Source organism: Bombina bombina, chromosome 11 (assembly GCF_027579735.1).
Source record: "Bombina bombina isolate aBomBom1 chromosome 11, aBomBom1.pri, whole genome shotgun sequence".
Lineage (NCBI taxonomy): Eukaryota > Metazoa > Chordata > Amphibia > Anura > Bombinatoridae > Bombina > Bombina bombina.
In genome coordinates, this window is record NC_069509.1 from 134,133,686 (window position 1) to 134,159,694 (window position 26,009).

At 39.4% G+C, this 26,009-nt stretch overlaps 1 long non-coding RNA gene across 1 annotated transcript in view; it reads right to left on the minus strand.

The window, feature by feature from the left end:
* The window catches only part of LOC128642363 (uncharacterized), a 55,652-nt gene extending 44,730 nt beyond the window's left edge, over positions 1–10,922 (minus strand). Inside the window, exon 1 of the long non-coding RNA XR_008399647.1 lies at positions 10,837–10,922. This is a non-coding gene — a long non-coding RNA (uncharacterized LOC128642363). The remainder of the gene's footprint in view (positions 1–10,836) is intronic.
* Positions 10,923–26,009: the final 15,087 nt, after the last annotated feature.

Sequence of the window (26,009 nt, forward strand, 5' to 3'; positions counted from 1 at the left end):
TTCTTCTCTTCCCTCCCACCTCTCTCCCTGTCTCATGGCCGTTATAGTTATGCTGTTTGGCAGTAATCAGCCTAGAGGAATAATTTGTATAAGAATCCAAGCATATAATAGAAAATAGGAGACTTAATTTTTTTTTTTTTTTCTGTTTTCTTTTGAATATGACAAGTTGTTCATTGTTTGCTTGAAGGTCTTCTCTTCTCCCTTGTTTCTCCAGACTTTGAGGGTTATAAACCTGATTTCATATAGTTTAAAAGGAGTTAAACAAAAACAGTTTTTGTGCGTTAAGAAGCGATTTAATATAAGGAGAATGATGCATTTTAAGTTATCTTATTCTATTGTTACTTGATGTTAAAAGGAAAAAAAAAGTGTAAAAACCCAACACTGTTATCTGCAAGGGGCAGAGAAAAAAGAAGGATATATATTTATTCTGTTATTCCTTTGTTTCCTTTTGCAGCCCTGCATGGTGTGCAAATGTATATTGTTTATATTGTTGGATTTAAAATAAAGATTTTTTTAAAAAAATTGTATTCTCTATGTGAGTCATGAAAGAAAATTTTGGGGTTTTATGTCCCTTTAAAGGGACACTCAAGTCAAAATAAACTTTTATGATTCAGATAGAGCAGCAGTTTTAAGACACTTTCCAATTTACTTCCATTATCTAATTTTGAACAGTCTTTTTATATTCACACTTTCTGGGGAACAAGATCCTACTGAGCATGTGCACAAGCTCACAGGGTATACGTATACTAGTCTGTGATTGGCTTATGTCTGTCACATGGTACAGGGGGCTGGAAAATGGGAGAAAAAATAAATTTGTCAGAAAAAAAATCTACTGCTTATATGAAATTCAGAGTAGGTGTTAAATTGCCTCTTTATTATGCACATTTTAATTATGTAATTCTACTGCATTGACTGGTCCTTTAAGAGATATTAAGCACACAAAAATGTTACAGATAATGATGTATTCAAAACAAATGTTAGCTTGAAAATAATACACAGGTTTTTAAAAAATTATATTGAAGAAATATGTGTAATGTTTAAAGGGATAGTAAAGTCCAAACTAAACTTTCATGATTCAGATAGGGCATGTAATTTTAAAGAACTTTCTAATTTACTTTAATCATCAGATTTGCTTTGTTATCTTGGTATTCTTTGTTGAAAGCTAAATCTAGGTAGGCTCATATGCTAATTTTTAATCCCTTGAAAGCCACCTCTTATCTGAATTGATTTGATAGTTTTTCACAGCTAGAGGGCTGTTTTCCACAAATCTTTATTACTTCAGTACAAGTTGCTGATTGGCTGTAACCTGCACCTTTAAGAGTAGAGTAGTGTCAAATTTCTACAGTGTTATCAGCGGTTTGTTTATATATGTTTGTGTCAGTACCTTTTAGAATCAATGAGAGTTATTTCATATATCTGGAAGTTCTTTTCTCATTCTGTTCCTTATTTGTTTGTAGTTAGTGTAACCGGTGGAATTTTGCAAATCTCCATGCTCAGCATAGAACATGAGCACTGTCCTGACTTCAGCGACGAAGATTTGTCTATCACCATCCAGCTACCTCCATTGCAATCTTAAAATTACCTTGATACCCAGAACATGGGAGAAAAAAACAGCTCTAGTTACTCGTCTGTCTGTAGCAAAGGAAGACCTACCTCATCCCCCACTAGTTCTTACTTAAACCTAACCTCAAAACAAACTGAAAGATGCAGAAGCGGAAAAATCAAGCTCCGCATAGCGATGACAATCACAGACATCCCTTATAAAGAATCAAATTTGTAAATAAATCATCTATACATGTATTTATACACTGCATGTTAGGATGTGTTGCTTAAAATGTTGTGCTCTATCTGAGTCATGAAAGACAAAATATGGGTTTCATGTCCCTTTAAGGGACAGTATATTGAGATGATTGCATCTTAGAACTAAATGTCATAATTGTGACTACACAGGGAACATAACACAGTTAACACCTTGAAAATAAAGCATTGTCCTGAAGTTTTCCAATAGATTTACATATCAGCATTATACACGAAAACGGTCTATTCAAACTGCAAAGAGAACGCCAACAGCTGAATGTTGCAGATCCTGCGGTTGCATCATACAAAGGGAAACTGTGGTAAGAAACCTTAATGGCCCCTAAAGGACATCACCCACTACGAGGTAAACGCATCATAAATAGTTGTTTTTGAACCAGGGGAATTAGAGGCCCCACATATCCCTAACTTAGAACACTGTCATTACACTACAAGATTGCAATATACACGCTGCTTATACGCTGCTTACAATTTAGAGGATACTTTCTATGGAGATTGTTTTTTTACTTTTCTGGACTGAGTCAATCTTTTAAAAATATTTAGTATTTTTTAGTATTTTTATACCACCGGTGGTTTACATTTTTTTTTATATATGACTTTTTTCTTTGGATGAATGGATTAGTGTGATTGGATTTGCTACTCTACACAGCATAGAGGAATTAGTTGCTACGACTGTACTACACAGCATAGAGGAATTAGTTGCTACGACTGTACTATACAGCATAGAGGAATTAGTTGCTACGACTGTACTATACAGCATAGAGTAATTAGTTGCTACGACTGTACTACACAGCATAGAGGAATTAGTTGCTACGACTGTACTACACAGCATAGAGGAATTAGTTGCTACGACTGTACTATACAGCATAGAGGAATTAGTTGCTACGACTGTACTACACAGCATAGAGGAATTAGTTGCTACGACTGTACTACACAGCATAGAGGAATTAGTTGCTACGACTGTACTACACAGCATAGAGGAATTAGTTGCTACAACTGTACTATACAGCATAGAGGAATTAGTTGCTACGACTGTACTATACAGCATAGAGTAATTAGTTGCTACGACTGTACTACACAGCATAGAGGAATTAGTTGCTACGACTGTACTACACAGCATAGAGGAATTAGTTGCTACGACTGTACTACACAGCATAGAGGAATTAGTTGCTACGACTGTACTACACAGCATAGAGGAATTAGTTGCTACGACTGTACTATACAGCATAGAGGAATTAGTTGCTACGACTGTACTACACAGCATAGAGGAATTAGTTGCTACGACTGTACTACACAGCATAGAGGAATTAGTTGCTACGACTGTACTACACAGCATAGAGGAATTAGTTGCTACGACTGTACTATACAGCATAGAGGAATTAGTTGCTACGACTGTACTATACAGCATAGAGGAATTAGTTGCTACGACTATACTATACAGAATAGAGGAATTAGTTGCTACAACTGTACTATACAGCATAGAGGAATAATTACTATATTATCCTTAATAAATTAATCATTTTGACCTTCCATTCTGGTTGATGTTGTTGCTTTTTAGCGCACTTTTTATATATTATATATATATTTTTCCTTTGGAGAGTTGTAGAGGCTTTCCTTTTTAAAGTTGCTCACACATCAGGGGGTTGACAGGTTATATATTGTGTTTTTCTTTATAAAGTCACCAAAAAGCAATGTGAAAGACTGGTGGAGAGCATGCCAAAACATATGAAAGCTATGATTGAAAATCAGGATTATTCAACCCATGGGCGTCCGCAGACATTTTTCTAGAGGGGGGCAAAAATAATAAACTGCCCTAAGCATAATAATATTTGTGGCAACACGTGAAGCAGAGTTGCTTGTTGTACACATGAACTGTACATAATTTTAAACATGGTAGCTCATTGGTGTCAAAAGAGTTATATACTGTACGTGAGTGCTTATACTTATATTTAAGACAGGGCTTGAGAAATTCAATTTGAAAACTAGGGCTGCAATATGATGAGAAAACATTTTATTTACATATTTATATGAAAAAGATAGAAAGTCTATCACTCTGCAAGCAAAACAGGTAGATTAAAAGAAAAATGGAAGAGTTAGTTACAGAGTTTGGCCAAATGGTGAAAGGCCCAGGGCCCAGTCAAGGTCACTTCCTCCCTGGGTTTCTAGCCTACAACCTCATAATACATGCTTGTAATCAGACATACTAAGATATATACAGTAGATATATATATTCAATTAAATAATTTGCTTACCAAAATAGTAGCAATGATTTGCCAGCTTTATGTGCAAGTAATAGTTTAGATCACTTACATGCTATTCCATCCCTTTTTATGTCCCTGTAGCCCCATTTGTGCAAAATATACATCCAAATGAGACATCAGCTCAGGAGTATGCTCTAATGAGAGATCAGAGGCTAGATACATGGCCGCACAGCCTAAATTAGATATCTGAACAGATGTATGGTCTAAGCAGCACCCTTTATTGCTGCTATATGCCCAGATAAAAGCTAATATTAATTGTGTGACTTTTGCAGGCTGCCACTTTATACCAACTCTGTGCCCAATGAGATCTGAGATCAGATACATAGGGGCAGATGCTGCTTATTCCACGCGAGCCTTCCTGCTCACCGGAAACAGGAGTTAAGAAGCAGTGGTCTTAAGACCGCTGCTCCTTATCTCGTCCGCCACCTCTGAGTTGGCGGACTGCAATCATCCGGATCAGATACGATCGGGATGATTGACACCCCCTGCTAGTGGGCAATTGGCCGCGAATGTGCAGGGGGCGGCATGGCACAAGTATTTCACCAGAAATGCTTGTGCAATGATAAGTGCCATTAGCGTATGCTGTCGGCATTTAGCAATGTCGGGCAGACATGATTCGCTACAGTGAATCATGTCCACCCGACATTTGATAAATCGGCCCCATTGTCTCTGTGGACCCATCATGCCATCTATATACCAAAATTTTAGTTTAGATCAGAGGTATAACCCCTGAATATTTTTCATACACAATATATGCCCACATTACATTTTAGATCATGTACACCGCCCCTGTAGCCCCCCAGCATCCTCTGACTCTACTCTGTCAGGCCCAAGAGTCTTAGGCACACAGGTAGATGTACTGGCTTCTTTTAAAAAATTCCAATCTAAACACTGCAACCCATTTCTGCAATATATACTTCTTACAACACCCACAATGCACATGTTTGCTCACACAGACACAGGAACAAATATAAACTCTTTCTCTCACACACAAACACACACTTTTTCTGACACACACACAAACAAACTCACACTCTTTCTGACACACGCAAACAAACTCACATTCTTTCTGACACACACATACACACTCTTTTCTGACACACAAATGAACAAACTCACACTCTTTCTGACACACACATGCAAACAAACTCACATTCTTTCTGACACACACACGCAAACTCACACTCTTTCTGACACACACACAAACTCACAATATTGCTCACACACATATACACACTCAGTAACAAACAAACACTCTTGCTCACACACATGAAAAACACACACACTCTTGCTCATAATCACACACACAGGAACAAACACACACTCTTGCTCACACACATGAAAAGACATGCACTTTTGCTCACACTCACACACATAGGAACAAACACACACTCTTGTTCATACACAAACAGGAACAAACACACACACTTGCTCACTCTCACACACACACACATACACATACAGAAACAAACACACACACTTGCTTACAGTGACATACATATAAAACCCACTTTAACATAAATATAGAAACATTGATACTTACATGCCAATTGCTGACATTCTACCTCCTACAGCACAACTCCAGGGGCTGGACTTCATTCTGAGCATTAGCTGACTCCCACAACCGTTCTGCACCTCCATTCCCTCAGCAGCATTTAGAAGCAAAAGCCACTCCCATTTTTGTGAGTCACTGCACAGGAACGTCAGAATAAGGGAACAAGCAAAAATGACAGTAAAGCAGCTGTGCCACAATTGGTACAGCTGCAATGTGAGGTAAAAAAAATATATAAACAGTTTGGCAGTCACTGGGACCTCTGTAACTTCACCACCACTGGCCGTAATAATATCATCTACAGTGACATGGAGCAAATGCTGTGTGCTTGCAAATTTCAGGGGGGGCAAGTGTCCCCTCCTGGCCCCCGCCTCCGGACACCCATGATTCCACCAAATATTGATTACTGAACCCTTGCTAAGTTAAAACATTAGTATCATGTTGTTTAAAAACTAATATTAACTTGTTTTCTTTCCATTATTCGAGCACTGAAAACACTGCATCTTTTTTGCTATGTTGACCAGCCGTCATTTACTGCAAATAAATGATCTAAATAACAATATTTTTATTTGGAATTTGGGAGAAATGTTGTCGGTAGTTTATAGAATAAAACAAAAATGTTCATTTTAGTCAAACATATACCTATAAATATTAAAACCAGAGACTTCCAGTGGGTGGGCAACAAGAGAGCAGCGCATCTGTTTAGCTCCATGCTGCCTCCCTATTTAGAAATAATCAAAACCTTACTTTTATGGCTAAGATAATGCCCAAGTGAAGTTGTCCTTGAGAAGGAAAGTATCCAGACAAAGAGAACGCTGGAGAACTTCATCTCTCCCCCACCAAAGTACCACACGCACATAAAAGTGCAGCAGAAACGTCCTCCTCAAATCGAATCCACTGCTTCTTTGATCAACTCTAGAGGGAAAGGAAGAAGTGGATCTTCTCCCCTTACCATACACAAGGGAGCTGCCGGTCTTAAGTCTTCCTGCCTTCCAACAGATGCCACAGTGACCTACCTTCAACACCACTATAGAAAAATGGACAAGATAAAGGTTGTCCTCAGGCCGCTTGTGTTGAGTGACTGCAGCGGTCTCTCTCAGCACCGGAGTCCTGCACTGCATTTTGGAGGCTTAGTGATCTCATCAACAGAGGAGACAACCTAAGGAGCCAGCTCTACAAAAACGTATGGAGCATCTGTGCCATCTTGCAGAGCCAGCTCTACAAAAACGTATGGAGCACCTGTGCCATCTTGCAGAGGTTTGGCAGGATCTGAAGCTGTGACAGATTCCATCCACTGGCATTGATCAGAAGCTTATTGACAAGTTGCAGTGATCCTATTCTAGCTACATATATTACCTTTCTCAAGATGGCAATGATGGATATTTGAATTTATAAGGTGACAAATGCTGTGTTATTCTCACCACAAACAAATCTCAGCTAGATTTACAGAAATGGAAGAAATGTTCTCTGACTTGGAGGAAGCTTCCACTGCACACTCCAATAAATTAAAAGGTCTCATTACACAAAGCCAGATTCTACATCAGCAAGGATTTGGAGAATAGGTTGAGGTGCAATAACATTCATATTCCCAGAATCCCGGAGTCCCAGAAACCATTAAATCTACAGAAATTTAGAATTTGTTGAAATCATTCTCCCTAATTTATCAAATCTATTGCCCATTCCGTTCAATCGTAGTGTGAAGCGTGTCCATAGGATAGGCCCTGAGAGGCGTAAGGTAAAGATTCGGCACATCCCAGACAAATAATGGTTAAAGTGATTCTAAACTTTAACAAATTAAAACCCAGTATCAAATAATAGTATTAAAAACAGGGGCACTTTAATTCATTTAAGTTTACAAAGATGCTTATTTTTTAAAATACTTACCTTTGCGTTTTGGCAAACATAACACCGATTTTCGCCCGCATCTGCTGCTTATGTTAGCATAATGACGACGAATCCGGCTTCCTCCAATCGTTGCGTTACCCTACGAGCTGGACGCCAAAGGGGGCACACAACGTTTGGAGAAAGCCAGAGCACACAATGTTTGGAGGAAGCCAGATTTGTCATCGATCTGCTAAAGAAAGCAGCAGATTCAGGCGGAGGATCAGCGTTATGTTTACCATAATGCAAAGGTAAGTATTTTAAAAATAAGCATCTTTGTAAACTTAAAAGAATTGTTTTTAAGATTATTATTTGATACTGATCTTTAATTCTTTAAATTTTACAATCACTTTAAATTTTTACATTTCCAAATAAATGTCACTGTGCTATGTGCATCTCCTGCTTGAAGGCTCCAAATTGCTTATCTTCCAAGATTACTCGGCTGAACATACAAAAAACATAAGAAATGTGCCCCCTTGTGCTCAGCCTCAAATAAGGAGGGCAAAAAAGTTTTTCTACTCTACCCAGCCAAACCAAAGGAGGCGAAACGTTATCTAGAATCTAACTCAGGCAAGACCCACAACACATCATCTCGCTCCCCCCAGATCTGAACCAGGTTGAGACTCTGGGGCATATTTATCAAGTTCTGTACGGAGCTTGATGCGCTGTGTTTCTGGCGAGCCCCTCTGTAACTAAAAATGATAATAACAATTAATATACACATAATGGTGTAACACTGTTAACGTTTTAAGATATCAATTTACAAGGTTTTTGTTGCCCCAAACGTGCTCTTTTCTATTCCATAGATGGCAATTGCACATTTATTTGTGTTCTGTTATTATACCTGAAGTTTTTACTTGTTATAGCTGGATTTTTTTTTCATGTTTAGATTTAATCTTACTGAAAGTTAGATGTGATTACTTAAAGGGACATGAAACCCAAAATGCTTCTTTCATGTTTCAGATAGAGAATACAATTTTAAACAACATTCTAATTTACTTCTATTATCTAATTTGCTTCATTCTTTAGATATCCTTTGTTGAAGAAATAGCAATGCAAATGGGTGAGCCAGTCACACGAGGCATCTATGTGCAGCCACCAATCAGCAGTTACTGAGCCTTTCTAGATATGCTTTTCAACCAAGGATATCAAAAGTATGAAGCAAATTAGATAACAGAAGTAAATTGGAAAGTTGTTTATAATTTTTTTCTCTATTTAAATCATGAAAGAAAAAATTTGGGTTTCATGTCCATTTAACAGGTTTTTTGCTCTTGTCTCTTTACTGGAATCTTGGCCCTGTTTATTGCATATAACTATGAGTTTTAAATCATGCAAGTGGATTAAACACATAGTTAAAGTCATCTCCAGAGCAGCAGTGCACTACTGGGAGCTATCTGAACACATCTGGTGAGCCAATGACAAAAGACACAATATGTGTAGCCACCAATCAACAGCTAGCTCCAAGTAGTGCACTACTGCTGCTGAGGGTGTGTACTATTCTTTTCAACAAAGGTACCCAAGAGAACAAATAATATTTGATAATAATAGTGAATTTAAAAATGGCATCCTCTGTCTGAATCATGAAAGTATTATTATTATTATTTATTATTATTCTTTATTTATAAAGCGCCAACAATATCCACAGCGTTGTCCATGGGTACAAAAGATAAAAGTACAATGATGATACAATATGTTTAAGACACAGGACAAAATGTATCAAACAAATACAGGACAAATTGAGGGCCCTATTCCCATGGGAATTTACAATCTAGAAGTACATTTTTTCCTATCCCTTTAAGCAATCAGAATGGCTAAATTATACTACTAGTATTTCACATGCTTGTTTTGAGGTGGATTGGAGTGGGCGGGGCTATGCAATCCATAAATGGGCGTGGTTATGCTCAAAAAGTGTCCCTGGAATTTCTTTTTAAATGTTGGCAACTATGCAACTACCATTGCTGCACTTGAACCTATATAGGCATGCTTTTCAAAAAAGGATATCAAGAGAAAAAAATTATTTAGATAATGGAAGTAAATTAGAAAGCCTCTTTAAAACTGCATGTTTTATCTGAATCATGAAAGTTTGTTTTTATTAACTTTTATTTTGATTTGATTAACACTATAAACAAAATATAACTTATTTTTACTCGTATGACCCGCAAAGCTTGAATTATTATTATTATCGGTTATTTGCATAGCGCCAACAGATTCCGTAGCGCTTGAATTACAGTTTGTGAAACCTTTCATCTAACTAAGGTATGAACTAATACAAAAATACTGCACAAATTGTCCGAATACATGCAAGGAAGACATAGTGAATTTGCGTAGCTGCTGATATAGAACACTTTTTAAAAGGATAGTAAACACCAAAAATGTTATTGTTTAAAAATACAGATAATCCCTTTATTTACCATTCCCCAGTTTTGCATAACCAACACTGTTATATTAATACACTTTTTACCTCTGTAATTCCCTTGTATCTAAGCCTCTGCTGACTGCCTCCTTATCTCAGATCTTTTGATAGACTTTTCAGGCAGTTAGTGCTGACTCTTAAAGGGACATTCCAGTCAAAATTTAAATGCATATAGGTGAATTACATCTTTGAATAGAAACATATTTGCAATACACATGTATATTACAAAAATGCTTCTATACAAAACTGAAATGCATTCATGTGGGTTCCAATTTTGGCTGGAATGTCTCTGTAAATAACTCCACGTGCGTGAGCACAATGTTAATTTTTATATGAAACACATAAACTAATGCCATCTAGCTTTGAAAAACTGTCAAATGCATTCAGGTAAGAGGCGGCCTTCAAGGTCTTAGAAATTAGCATACAAGCCTACCTAGGTTTAGCTTTTAACTAAGAATACCAAGAGAACAAAGCAAATTTGGTGATAAAAGTAAATTAGAAAGTTGTTTAAAATGAAATGCCCTATCTAAATCAAGAAAGTTTAATTTAGACTTTACTATCCCTTTAAGATCAATACATTTTATACTTTCATGGTCACATCAGTTAGTGGCTAACTGGTTCCTCTCCTCGTAAAGACAGAAGTATTATAAACCCATTGTTTTGGAATTTAAGAATAAACTCACTATGAACTTTTTTTTTTGAGGCCCTCCCACTACATTCCCAAAGTCATTCATAAAATCTTATTTTCTTGGAATTTTGTTTGCTAGAAGCAGGTTGTTGTCTTTTGATTATTGAGAACATAATAGCTGTGTTATACATTTTACTAAATTGTGAAACCAGCAGTGTCCATCACAGGGAAAAAAAGTTTGTTTTCAATTATACTAAAATATTTTAGTAGAAATATTTGTACAAACCTGGAATGTCACTTGGCTTTAGTGTTTGAAGTAGTGTAGATTTTCATTACCTGGTTTTGAGGACATAGTTTAGCTGTGAATCATTGCCTATGTCCATGTTGATATGGGTGCTACTTCACATGTAGGTTAAAGTTGCTTCATGGTGTCTGTGCCCTGGCACAGATGACGAGGATAAGGATTTAACCCCTTGGTTGCATCATACTGAGTTATAAAACACAAAAGCATGTCTAGGAAACTCGCCAACTACTTCAGCATGTGAAAATTTGGATGGAGTAACTGCAAATTCTCCCAAAGTATCCAAATAAACAAATTCCAACAGCACTATGCATGTTTGTTTGTCTTTATTGGAACATAGCGATTGTGATGAGAGTGGGAAGGGACGTCACCGGATGGGGGCATGGTTTGGGGCCGTTATTGTCTATGGTGCAGTTACCAAGTTAGATGTGTTGTACAAGCTGTATACTTCTATGCTTTGCAATAAAATAGCATTGTACCTTCTATGCTGTGTCCTGCATCTCATGACATGGTGTCAGAAGTTCTTGCCTGCGCTTCTGTTTCCTGATTAATGACGATGTCGAAGTTTACCCCACCTGAGCCTTTTGATTTCTCTCAGCCTGCAGCTTGGCCCACATGGCGTCACCGGTTTCAACGCTTCAGGGTTGCTTCCAATAACAAGGAGAGTGGTGAAGTACAAGTTAATTCTCTTTTATACTCTATGGGGAAAGATGTGGAGCCAGTGTTCAATGCCTTTACTTTTCAAGAAGGGGAAGAATTTGACTTTGAAATAGTTATGAACAAACTCAGTGCTCACTTTGTGCCCAAAAGAAATGTGATTCATGAGAGGGCTTGTTTTCACAAATGTGCTCAGCGTGTGGGAGAATCTGTGGAGTCATTTGTGCGCAGCCTGTATGAACTAGCTGAATTCTGTGAGTTTAGTGTTGCTAAAGAGGAGCAAATCAGAGACAGAATAGTCATAGGAATTGCAGATGCTGAAGTCTCACTGAAGCTACAGTTGGAGGCTGAATTAACATTGGATGGGGCTATTAGGATGGCCCGCCACAGTGAACTGGTGAAAAAGCAAAGTGCTGATCTGAGGTCCGAGAGTATTGTGGATGAAGTGCAGCAGTTCAGGAGAGCTGCTAGTGAAAGGCACAGTGTGAGCGGTAGACCAAGGGCAACAGATAGGCCCAGAAGTGGATGGGCGCAGCATGCTCGCTGCACGCGGTGTAACCGCACCCATGATCAGAGTGTCATATGCCCTGCTAAAGACAAAAGATGTAGAAAATGTAACCGAATGGGCCATTTTTAAGTGGAGTGTAAAACTGAATACATTAAGGAGATGCAGGTGGATAGTGACCAGGAGGGTCAAGAAGTGTCCTTTGTAGGGTCTGTTGTTGAACGGTCTGGTTCAGATGAAGATTGGTGGGTTACTCTTACATCAATGGGAGCCAAAGTTGCCTTTAAGATTGACACAGGAGCAGGCATTACTGTTATGTCCCTTGCAGCATTCATAAAACTGCCTCGACGGCCTCAGCTGGCGAAAGTTACAACAAAAGTTCATAGTCCTGGTGGCCGCATCGATTGTGCAGGGAAATTTTTTGCCAGCTGCGAGTACAAGCAAAGGAAATTCACCATGTGGGTACATGTGATTAGAGGTCAGTGTGTTAACAACTTATTAAGCAGAAAAGCAGCCTGTGGTTTGGGCCTGGTCGCCAGAGTGAATGAGATTTCAGAAGACATGTTTTGTGAATTGGGCCTACTGAATTGCAACCCAGTCCGAATATCACTTAAAGGTGACGCAGTCCCATACAGCATTACCACTCCTCGTAGAATTCTGTTCCCGCTCATGCCTCAAGTGGAAAAGGAACTTCTGCGTATGAAGAATATGGGAGTTATTGAAGAGGTTGTTGAAGCAACTGACTGGTGTGCCCCCATTATGCCTGTTGCAAAGAAAAATGGGAAGGTACGCATCTGCGTAGACTTGAAAAGGCTGAATGAGGCGGTAAAGAGAGAGAGAGATATGTGCTGCCGACACTTGAAGACATAGCTCCGAAATTGGCTGGGGAGAAGTTCTTCTCTACACTGGATGCTTCCAGCGGCTTCTGGCAGATACCTCTAGATCCAAAGTGCCGCAAACTGACTACCTTCATTACACCGGTAGGTCGGTTTTGCTTCTGCAAACTCCCCTTCGGGATATCCTCTGCTCCTGAAATCTTTCAAAGAGAGATGAGTTCTCTCCTAAGGGACCACAAGGGCACAGCAGTCGCCATGGACGTCATTTTGGTGTATGGGTCTACATTGGAAGAACATGATCGGCGATTGAGCTGTGTGCTGCGGACCATTAGAGAGTCCGGGCTGAAATTAAATAAGGAGAAATGCCATTTTAGGAAGGCTGAGTTATGTTACTTTGGACATATTATCAATAGGGATGGCATCAAGCCGTACCCTGATAAAATCCTTGCTATTGAATGAAAAGTCCTTCTGATGTACATTAGCTGAGACAAATATTGGGCCTTGTGAATTATGTGGGCAGGTTCCTTCCAGATTTATCCACAATACTACACCCTTTCACAGAGTTGTTAAAGAATGATGTTGCCTGGGGACCTTCACAGGAAGAATCTTTTGTGCAGGTCAAGTTCCTGCTGGGGTCTGCCTCAGTGTTGGGGACCCTTCTAAAAAGACTGTGGATAGTGCTGATGCGAGCAGTTATGGGTTAGGCCGCCCTCCTGCAGTTAAATGAGAACAAACTACAGCCCATCGCCTACTGTTCCCGTACACTGATGGCTGCTGAGTCGAAATACGCCCAAATTGAGAAAGAGTGCCTGGCTGCAGTTTGGGCCTGTGAGCCCTTCCAGCGTTACCTAGTGGGTTTAGAGAAATTTAGTCTGGAGACTGACCATAAACCGCTAGTCCCTCTAATCAACTCCTATGATATTGACAAAACACCCCTAAGATGCCAGAGACTTCTGATGAGGCTGCTCAGGTTCAACGTTCAGGCAGTGCATGTGCCGGGGAAACAACTGGTAGTGGCAAATACACTTTCCAGGCTCCCGCTGGATGCTGCTGAAGAAACTTCAAATCCATTTTGTCAGGGAAGCTAGAGCAAATAAGAAAGGAGGCATATTTAGATACTGACTTCCAAGAAGTTATTAAGTACATAAAAGAAGCTTGGCCCAAGAGCCGGGCAGCCTGGATGTCTTTAAGTTCTTACCAGTCAGAAAGGTTGCAGCTCACGGAGCTGGATGGGTTGGTGCTGTTCCAGGACCGCATTGTTATTCCTGTTAGCATGCGGCAGGAGATGTTAAGCAGGATTCATGATGGCCACTTGGGCATTACAAAGTGCAGAGAAAGGGCAGCTACGGCAGTATGGTGGCCTGGGATCAATTCTGACATTGCAAGCCATGTGTCTAAATGTGCCTTTTGCCGGGAACGCCGGCCTACTCAGAGAATGGAGCCCTTGATTTTTACTCCGCTGCCTGCAGGCCCGTGGCAGAAAATAGCTGCTGATTTGTGCGAACTGCACAGTAAAAAGTACCTAGTTGTGATTGACTACTAGTCCAGGTATTTGGAGATTGTACCCTTGAATGAGATCACAAGTCAAGCCGTTATCAGTCGTCTCAAGAGCTTGTTCGCCCGATGGGGCATACCAATGGAGTTAGTGAGTGATAACGGAATGCAGTTTGCTTCCACGGAGTTCAGTTCTTTCAGCAGGGAATACAATTTCGGACATTCTACGTCGAGTCCACATTACCCGCAGTCCAATGGAATGGCTGAAAGGGCAGTTCAAACAACAAAGTTCATTTTGAAGCAATCTGAGCCATACCTAGCCCTCTTGGCCTATAGGGCGACTCCCATTCAAGCCACGGGTTTTAGCCTGGCACAGCTGATGCTAGGACATCAGATTTGCACCACTTTACCCTCTGTGGGTGTCTTCCAGCCAACTAGCTCTGTTCCTCGGGAGGCGGTCCTCAGGAGGGATGAAGAGGCTAAAAAGGGCTATCGATTCTTCTACGACAGGAAACACTCTGTGAGGCCCCTGCAGGAGCTGAATGTGGGGCAAAGTGTCAGAGTTAAACTGGATGATAAGAAGAAATGGAAGACGCCTGATACGGTAATTGGATGCTCTCCAGAACCAAGGTCTTATGTAGTGCTTACTGATGGAGGGACAGTCACATGTTGAAATCGAAACATCTTCCGCCAGTACCTGAGAGTTTGGGACTGGATGCCTCAGTACCACTGCTGGTGTTATCCCCTGTTTTAAGAGGGGTGCCTTCACTTCAGCAAGATCACAGCGGGGATACTTCTTTGCTTCCAGCAGACTCTCAATCACCTTCTTCTGTATCAGAGGACAGTTCATGTAAAATGACATCAAGTGGAAGGGTGGTGAAACTTCCAGCCCGATATCGGGATTAGCACAAGTTAGAGCAGTGACCGGAAAGTATGGGCAGAATAATCCCATGGTCACTGTGGACTAGGGTAGTCTACCTTGATGTTCAAGTCAGGATTGTTTTTCATGTTGTTTATATATATTCTCTTTAATTTGTTATTTGTTGTATACTAAACAAAACTATTTATGTATGTTTCTTGTATACCTTGTTATTTGATGTATTCAAAAAGGAAAAAAAAAATGTATGCTTTGTCCTTTGAAAAGGGGAAAGATGTGATGAGAGTGGGAAGTGACGTCACCGGATGGGGCCATTATTGTCTATGGCACAGTTACCAAGTTAGATGTGTTGTACAAGCTGTATACTTCTATGCTCTGCAATAAAATAGCATTGTACCTTCTATGCTGTGTCCTGCATCTCATGACAGCGATCAAAGCCAACATGGATACCTTTTGGGCCACCAGCCCTTAATCATGCATATATGCTCTATCTGATCATGAAAAAAATAAGAAAAAAATGGGTTTCATATCCCTTTAATAAAAATAGATTTCAAAACGCTGGCTACATGAGGTGAGGCTTTAGGGAAGGGACAAAAGTGCATGATCCATCCACGTGGGCTCTGACCCCCTCCTCTTTACACTTTGCATGGAGACACACCAATGCAGTAATCCAGACACTAACTAGGAACTCATCTGAGCGGCTGAATTCCAAAGGATACATTCCGGACATTGGGGAGTACCCTTTGTGGTGATGTACCTGTTTACTTTTAGTATCTGGTACATAGATTCATTTTATATTTTTAACTTGGTATTTAATAAATGACTGCGTTGAGTCTAGGGTGCGCTGTTTCTGCTCCTTTTTACTTGTAAATACATGTATAGATTATCTATTTACAAATTTGATAGTGAGTCTTTATAAGGGATGACTGTGATTGACATCACTATGTGGAGCTTGATTTTTCTGTTTCCCTTCTTTGCGTGTTTCAGTTTGTTTTGAGGTTAGTTTTAAGTAAGAACAAGTGGGAGATGAGGTAGGTCTTCCTTTGCTACTGACAGACGAGTAACCAGAGCTGTTTTCTTCTCCCATGTTCTGGGTATCAGGATTTCAATAATGGGGCCATAAAAAGGGGAAACCACAGTATTGTCTTTGTGGTCACTAAGGCACAATCCCATTTGATATCTAAGTCACAAAGATGCAATACTGTTTATTAGCCTGGTCACGAAGGCACAATCCAGTTTGAAAGCCTGGTCACAAAGGCGTAATCCCATTTGAAAGCCTGGTCACAAAAGCGCAATCCCCTTTGAATGCACGGTCACAAAGGCGCAATCCCATTTGAAAGCCTGGTCAAAAAAGAAGCAATCCCGTATGAAAGCCTGGTCACAAGGGCGCAATCCTGTTTGAATGCTTGGACACAAAGGCACAATCCTGTTTGAAAGCCCAGTCACAAAGGTGCAATCCCGTTTAAAAGCCTGATCACAAAGGCGCAATCCCGTTTAAATGGTCGATGACAAAGTCACTATCCCTTTTGAAAGCCCGGTCAAAAAAGAAGCAATCCCGTATGAAAGCCTGGTCACAAGGGTGCAATCCTGTTTGAATGCTTGGACACAAAGGCACAATCCTGTTTAAAAAAGCCCAGTCACAAAGGTGCAATCCCGTTTAAAAGTCTGATCACAAAAAGGGCGCAATCCCGTTTAAATGGTCGATGACAAAGTCAACATCCCTTTTGAAAGCCCAGTCATAAAGCCGCAATCCCATTTTGAAAGCCCGGTCACAAAGGTACAGAACCTTTGAAAGCCAAGTCACAAAGGCGCAATCCTGTTTGAAAGCAGAAGTATGTAAACTTCTTTTGTAAAATGACTACTACACACATGTTGTGCAGCACTTCCTTCACTATGTATGAGCCAATATAATACTATAATACATACCTTTTTTGTCACAAAGGCGCAATCCCGTTTGAAAGCCTGATCACAAAGGCACAGTCCCCTTTTAAAACCCAGTCACGAAGGCGCAATTCTGTTTGAATGGTTGAATGGTTGGTGACAAAGTTGCAATCCCATTTAAAAGCCTGGTCACAAAGCCCAGCCACAAAGTATATGTATGTATATCAATGTTAAAGCCCTTTGCCTGCCTTTTTTTTTCTATGTGTATTCTAATATGCGCAAAGTTCCAAGATGAAAATATGAATATTACATAAATATACTTTTTCATGTTTTCATCTACTTAAATGCAAAGGGGCTCCAATGCACTTATATATATATATATATTTATATATATATATATATATAATCCAATTAGCACGTGTTCCAGCACTCCAGCTTCAACTAATAATGAAGCACCTGGGTGCAATCCTCAATGGATTTTAGATAAGAGCTAGGAAAGGGAGGGCACTCTCAGGATTTATATACATCAAAGTTAGTTTATTGTTTATAACAACAACGTTAGAAAGTCATAAGGAAGCCTTCATCAAGCCTTTCCTAGCTCATATATATATATATATATATATATATATATATATATATATATATATATATGTCTATATGTGTATACATATGTATTTATGTGTTTATATGTGTATATGTCTGTAAATACATATACAGTATACACATACAAATACATAAGTACACATATATAGACATATAAATATAGATACATATATATATTTACATTCTGTAAACATGTATATGTAGGCATCCCTATGCTAAAGCCCTTTGCCTGACTGATTTTTTTTCTAACACCTGAGAACTCATATCTTTGAGCACTTATAACTTTCTTGTGCAATTTTGTTTTTAATAATTTGTATTAAATGGTGTTGTTCTGTGTGTCACTGTACTTTGTAATGTATTTTTGATGTGTTCTGTGACACCTTTTAGTTTTGTGAAACAGTTAACCAGGGCCCTGAGGATGCGGTAATGATTCTAGTGCAATTCAAAATGCGTGCAAACGATCACAAAAACCTGATATTGCTTGCATGCAAACGTTTGCCTTTGACTTGTAACCGTTACCTGGCCCTATATTTGCATAATCAAGAAAGGCATAATAAAAAGTTATTGGAATTGCAGTGGATTTTTTTTCTCCTAACCTCATGTATCATGTGACAGTGATCAGCCAGTCACAGATTCATATACATATACACTGTGAACTCTTGCACATGCTCAGTAGTAGCTGGTGTCTCAGAAATTGCGCATATATAGAGATTATGCACAATTTGATTTGAACTTTACAAGTAAATTAAAATGTTTTGACTTTAGTGTATTATAATAACAATAGTAATTATAGTATCTGCATAGCAGAAAGTGATTTGATTTACTTCTCTACAAACCTCATCTTCTTTGGGCAGTAACCTAGTGAGCAGCAGAGAACTAGCTGCTATCTGAGCCGGTTAATACATAGGGGCCGAATTATCAAGCTCTGAATGGAGCTTGATGCCCCTGTTTCGCGCGAGCCTTCAGGCTCGCCGGAAACAGTAATTATGAAGCAACTGGTCTGCCTGCGCTGAGGCTGCGGACATCAATCCGCCTGATCCTATACGATTGGGGTGATTGACACCCCCTGCAGGGGGCGGCATTGGACAAGCAATTCACAAGAACTGCTTGTGTAATGATAAATGCAGAGAGCGTATCATGTCCGTTCGCACTTTGATAAATTGACCCCATAGAGTTAGACAGGTCTATACGCAGCAGCGACAGCTCTGAGATGTAACTGCACAGACTCAAGGGTTCCGCTCTCTAGAGGAGGGGTCATCAACTTTGGGCCGCAAGATGTTTTGGAACTACATTTCACATGATGCTGAGACACTCTTTAGGCTGGGGGCCAAAGGTTGATGACCCCTGCTCTAGAGGGAAGATGTGAGACAGTTGATCCTTGTAATCATATGCATGTTATAATACAAGACAGGAGCACATGTGAATTTCTATGTTACTTGTTTAGAGGGCATGATGTATTAAAGGGACATTAAAATCATCTTGTAACATCTAAGACAGCATTTTAAAATGTTACCTTTGCTGGTGTTAAACATATAGGAAGATAGGGGCAGTAATTACAAATTGTTCAGCTCTAATGCATTAGTGCACCTCATTTCTGCATTGGGGTCTCTTTAAAGGGACGGTAAAGATAAAAAAAAGTTACATAATTCTGCACATTGTGCAGCATTATGCAACATTATCTTAGCGACAGTTTAAAAAAAAAACAAAAAAAACTATTTGAGAGTTTTTAGCCCCCAAAGTTATACTTACCTTGTTTCCTATTTAGGCTCTTTTGATCAGATCTTGTTTTCAAAAGCAATTCATGAACATGCTGTCTAATCACCAGAGCGAGAGCGCACTACATTTAGTTTAATAGCGCAATAAGAAAATCTGATCAGAAGAACCCGGAGAGTAAAGAAGGTATGTATAACTTTGGGGGCTAAAACTCTCAAATCTTTCGTTTCTTCAAGCTGTTGCTAAGATAATGTAACATTATTTTTTACATTTACTGTCCCTTTATAGAAATCTGTTTGAATTTAAGGATTGTGGGGTACAACTTTTACAAACAAGTTAACATAAAAAAAAATAATCAGATAAGTAGACAATATATAAAACTAAATAACTTTCGCCTAGATTACGAGTTGTGCGTTAGGGTAAAAAAGCAGCGTTAAGAGGTCCTAACGCTGCTTTTTTAATACCGCTGGTATTACGAGTCTTGAAGGTTTAGGGTCACCGCACACTTCTTTGGCCTTACCGCAAAACGACTTATGTAAACTTTGTAAAGTCTTTTTTCTATGGGACTTCCATAGCGCCGGTATTACGAGTCTGTCTTGGGAGGCCAAAAAGTGAGCGGTACACCCTACCCTGTCAAGAGTCCTAAGGCATTTAAAAGTCAGTAGTTTTTTGGTACAACGCATAACATAAAACTCATTACTAAAGTGCTAAAAACTACACTAACACCCATAAACTACCTATTAACCCCTAAACCGAGGCCCTCCCGCATCGCAAACACTATAATAAAAATTTTAACCCCTAATCTGCTGCTCCGGACACCGCCGCCACCTACATTATATGTATTAACCCCTAATCTGCTGCCCCCAACATTGCTGACATCTACATATTATTTATTAACCCCTAATCTGCTGCCCCAATGTCGCCGCAAACTACCTACATTTATTAACCCCTAATCTGCCGCCCCCAACAAATTACAGATATTTAAACTAATTACACCTAATCTAATAGCCCTATTAAAATAAATAACAAAAACCCTAGCCTAAACTAAACTACCAATAGCCCTTAAAAGGGCCTTTTGCGGGGCATTGCCCCAAAGTAATCAGCTCTTTTACCTGTAAAAAAAATACAAACAACCCCCCCAACAGTAAAACCCACCACCCACACTACCAACACCCCAAATAAAATACTATCTAAAAAAAACTAAGCTCCCCATTGCCCTGAAAAGGGCATTTGGATGGGCATTGCCTTTAAAAGGGCAGTTTGCTCTTTTGCAGGCACAAAGTCCCTAACCTAAAAATAAAACCCACCCAATACACCCTTAAAAAAACTAACACTAACCCCCTGAAGATCGACTTACCGGGAGAAGTCTTCATCCAAGCCGGGCCGAAAGTCCTCAACGAAGCCAGGAGAAGTCTTCATTCAAGCCGGCGAAGTGGTCCTCCAGACAGGCAGAAGTCTTCATCCAGATGGCATCTTCTATCTTCATCCATCCGGCGCGGAGTGGGCCATCTTCAAGACATCCGACGCGGAGCATCCTCTTCATCCGACGACTAAAGCTGAATGAAGGTACCTTTAAGTGACGTCATCCAAGATGGCGTCCCTTAGATTCCTATTGGCTGATAGAATTCTATCAGCCAATCGGAATTAAGGTCGAAAAAATCCTATTGGCTGATTGCATTGCATTGAAGTTCAATCCTATTGGCTGATCCAATCAGCCAATAGAAATGAACTCGCATTCTATTGCATCAGCCAATAGGATTTTTTCTACCTTAATTCCGATTGGCTGATAGAGTTCTGTTAGCCAATCGGAATCTAAGGGACGCCATCTTGGATGACGTCACTTAAAGGTACCTTCATTCAGCTTTAGTTATCGGGTGAAGAGGATGCTCTGCGTCGGATGTCTTAAAGATGGACCCGCTCCGCGCCGGATGGATGAAGATAGAAGATGCCGTCTGGATGAAGACTTCTGCCCGTCTGGAGGATCACTTCGCCTGGCTTGGATGAAGACTTCTCCCTGCTTCGTTGAGGACTTCGGCCTGGCTTGGATGAAGACTTCTCCTGGTAAGTCAATCTTCAGGGGGTTAGTGTTAGGTTTTTTTAAGGGTGTATTGGGTGGGTTTTATTTTTAGGTTAGGGACTTTGGGCCTGCAAAAGAGCTAACTGCCCTTTTAAGGGCAATGCCCATTCAAATGCCCTTTTCAGGGCAATGGGGAGCTTAGGTTTTTTTAGATAGTATTTTATTTGGGTGTTGGTTGTGTGGGTGGTGGGTTTTACTGTTGGGGGGGTTGGGGGCCCTTTGAAGGGCTATTGGTAGTTTAGTTTAGGCTAGGTTTTTTTTTTTTTTGGGGGGGGAAGGGGCTTTTTTATTTTAATAGGGCTATTAGATTAGGTGTAATTAGTTTAAATATCTGTAATTTATTTATTATTTTCTGTAATTTAGTGGGGGGGGGGTTGTACTTTAGATAATTTAATTTAGGTAATTGTATTTAATTTAGTTAAATTATTTAATTATAGTGTAGTGTTAGGTGTTATTGTAACTTAGGTTAGGTTTTATTTTACAGGTAAATTTGTATTTATTTTAGCTAGGTAGTTATTAAATAGTTAATAACTATTTAATAACTATTCTACCTAGTTAAACTTGCCTGTAAAATAAAAATAAACCCTAAGCTAGCTACAATATATTTATTAGTTATATTGTAGCTAGCTTAGGGTTTATTTTATAGGTAAGTATTTAGTTTTAAATAAGAATAATTTAGTTAATGATAGTAATTTTATTTAGATTTATTGTAATTATATTTAAGTTAGGGGGTGTTAGGGTTAGGGTTAGACTTAGGTTTAGGGGTTAATAACTTTAATATAGTGGTGGCGACGTTGGGGGCGGCAGATTAGGGGTTAATAAGTGTAGGTAGGTTGCAGCGACATTGGGGGCGGCAGATTAGGGGTTAATAAATAGTATGTAGGTGTCGCCGATGTTGGGGGCAGCAGATTAGGGGTTCATAAGTATAATGTAGGTGGCGGCGGTGTCCGAAGCGGCAGATTAGGGGTTAATAATTATAATGTAGGTGTCGGCGATGTCGGGGATGGCATATTAGGGGTTAATAAGTGTAAGATTAGGGGTGTTTAGACTCAGGGTTCATGTTAGGGTGTTAGGTGTAGACATAACTTTTATTTCCCCATAGGAATCAATGGGGCTGCGTTAAGGAGTTTTACGCTGCTTTTTTGCAGGTGTTAGACTTTTTTTTAAGCCGGCTCTCCCCGTTGACTCCTATGGGGAAATCGTGCACGAGCAAGTATGACCAGCTCACCACTGACTTAAGCAGCGCTGGTTTTGTAGTGCGGTAATGAGCAAAATTTTGCTCAACGCTTACTTCTTGTCTTTTAACGACGGGTTTCTGAAAACTCGTAATACCAGCGCTGTATGTAAGTGAGCAGTAAGGGAAAACTGCTCGTTAGCACCACATAGCCTCTAACGCAAAACTCATAATCTAGGCCTTTGTGTCTCTAAGAAAACAGATTAAAGTGAATGTAAAGTTTAACGAATAAGTGCCCGGTTTTTGAAAATACTCTTAAAAACAGAGTCATTTTCATTCATTAAACTTTACATTGAGGCGTTTTTTTTAAACCCTTACCTTTTTCTTTATGGAAACCAGACCGGCGATCCTCCGCCCGCAGCTCCTGCTGTAGTTAGCACAGCGATGACGAATCCGACATTCTCCAATGGTTGTGTGGCCTCATGAGCTGGACACCTTGGGGGAACGCAACAAATGGAGGAAGCCGTATTCGTTATTGCTGTGCTATCTACAGCAGGAGATGCGGGCGGAGGATCGCCGGTCTGTTTTCCATAAAGAAAAAGGTAAGTATTTTTAAAAAAACGCTTTAATGTAATGTTTAATGAATGAAAATGCCCCAGTTTTTAATAGTATTTTTAAAAACCGGGCACTTATTCATTAAACTTTACATTCACTTTAAGTGTAACTGAAGTCAGACAACTTCAATAAAGCCCATCAACAGCTAAGGCCAAAACAAACACAAAACGCGAGAAGCTAGAGAGGAAAAAACAACATGGGAGGTTAGCGCAGATGATGCATTCCTTAGAGCTGGCCTTCACCTCTAATTCTAGATAGATAAAGAGAAAGAAAAACTATAGTGCAAAGAGCACAGTTTAACGATGTCAAGCAGAACAGTCCTGCTAATCCCTCATTGTACAGAGAGGGGCTGTGCAGGGTGAGCCTGAAGGAAGGAAGCTTAGATTGGACTTTGCTTGAGAAGCTTAGTCTGTGAGTGGGGAGGGAGGGTGGGGCAGAGAACAGATGTAAAATCAAGCAAACAGTGTTTAGGAGATATAAACTTTAACCTCTTAAGTGCAGAGAATAACGCAGTCATCATCCGTAGAATGCCTAGAGTGCGGATATCATCCTTCTGGGATTTGTCATCCTCTAGCTGGTTACAAAGTGGCTGAATGTTTTTGGCATCACCATGGGAATCCATTGACGCCAGTGATGTTTGCTGACGTCACCAAGCCCGGGGAACCCATAATCGCATGGCTACTGCAAGCTAGAGAAGGGTAACTATATATAAAAACCTCAAACTCAGCTCACTTATAGCATAGGAACCCCAAAGACTTGATATGAATATGAAAGGTAGTCACATGCTTTTTTAAAATGATGTATGTTTTGGGGGATGCTGATGAAAGTTACTAATAATACCTAAATGCACTTATTTAAAGCAAAACATATAAGGTCAGATTACAAGTGGAGCGGTACTTAATGTTCCGGCTCAAGCGCTAACTCCACTAGAAGTAAGCATTTTGGGCATGTTGAGTAGTGCTTGTATTGCAAGTTGAAAGTAAACAGTTTGCGCATAAAACGCCGACCTTACAATATTGTGCACGCAATAACGTAATCCCCCATAGAAATCAATGGAGCAAAAAAGTGTGAAGGGGAAATCTACTCACGTGCAAACCAATTTTTTTCTTTCATTATTTAGTTAAAGCACAAGATTTTAAGCAACTTTCCAATTTATTTCTAGGATCAAATTTGCCTCCTGAAGGTGCAGCAATGCACCACAGGGATCAAGCTAAACACATATTATATACATATATTAAAGGGACATGAAACACATATTATATACATATATTAAAGGGACATGAAACCCAAAAATGTTCTTTCATGATTCAGACAGAGCATACAATTTTAAACAACTTTCCAATTTACTTCTATTATTTAATTTGCTTTCTCCTCTTGTTATCCTTTGCTGAAAGGTTTATCTAGGTAAACTCAGGAGCAGCAAAGAACCTAGGTTCTAGCTGCTGATTGGTGGCTGCAGATATATAACGATTGTTATTGGCTCACCCATGTGTTTAGTTAGAAACCAGTAGTGCATTGCTGCTCCTTCAACAAATGATACCAAGAGAATGAAACAAATTAGATAATAGAACTAAATTAGAAAGTTGTTATTCTCTATCTGAATCATGAAAGAATTTTTTTTGGTTTCATGTCCCTTTAACACATAAATATATATGTATATAAGCATTAGACATGTGCGTTTCGTTTTGTTCCGAATCGAGAATTCGGACAAATTTGTCAAATTCGGAGCTTCGGATCGATTTGAATTTCGATTTGAATTTCCAAATTACCCTAGCAATGAAACTAAACTAATCCGAATGCATTTGTAACGAATAAATCCGAATTAGTTCGGATTTATTCGTTACATTCGAATGGCCATGGACTAATCACAATTACACTAGTATTGTACAGTATATTAGGTTATATTACTCTGCTAGCTCTGTGCAGGGCACATTATGTAGCTGGCACCTGTGAGGTCGGTACTTAGGTGGGATGTGCTGTGTATTACACTAGTATTATGTACTGTATATTAGGTCATATACCTCTGCTAGCTTTGTGCATATTGTGTAGCTGGTACCTGTGAGGTTGGTACTTATGTTGATTCAGATGGGTTACACCTAATATACAGTACAAAATAACAGTACATAATACTAGTCTAATACACAGCACATCCCATCTAACACATACCGAACGTCCAAATTTACTAATCGAATCCGAACCGAATACATGCGAATTTATTCGAATCCGAATGAATCCGAAACTAATATATTCTAATGTATCCAAATTTGAATCGATCCGAAAAAACAAAATTCAAAACAATCCGAATCTGTCCGAAACAAATTTTTCCACCGCGCACAAGTCTAATAAGTATTTATATTTACAGGGAGCACACAAGTCCCATAGACCTCAATGTAAAGGCACTTTTCAGTGCCGTTTTATTTTTCAAACACCCCACCACTTTTAACCCTAGAAACTGCTTCATGCAGTATTTTTTTAAGAAAAAAAAGCTATTCTTTTTCCCCATAAAAAAATAAAGACTCTTCCTTTTGGAGGCATTTGGGACACTTTTAGAAAATTAACCAGAGATCTGATCTCTGGTTAATTTTCTGAGTACTAATTGCTACTGCAAGTTTGCGGTAGCAATAACCAGCCACTTATAATGGCTGGTTATTTATCGCGCGCCCGTAAACGGGCAAACTTGCAGGCGTGCAATATATTAGTGCTCCACTTGTAATATAGCCCATATT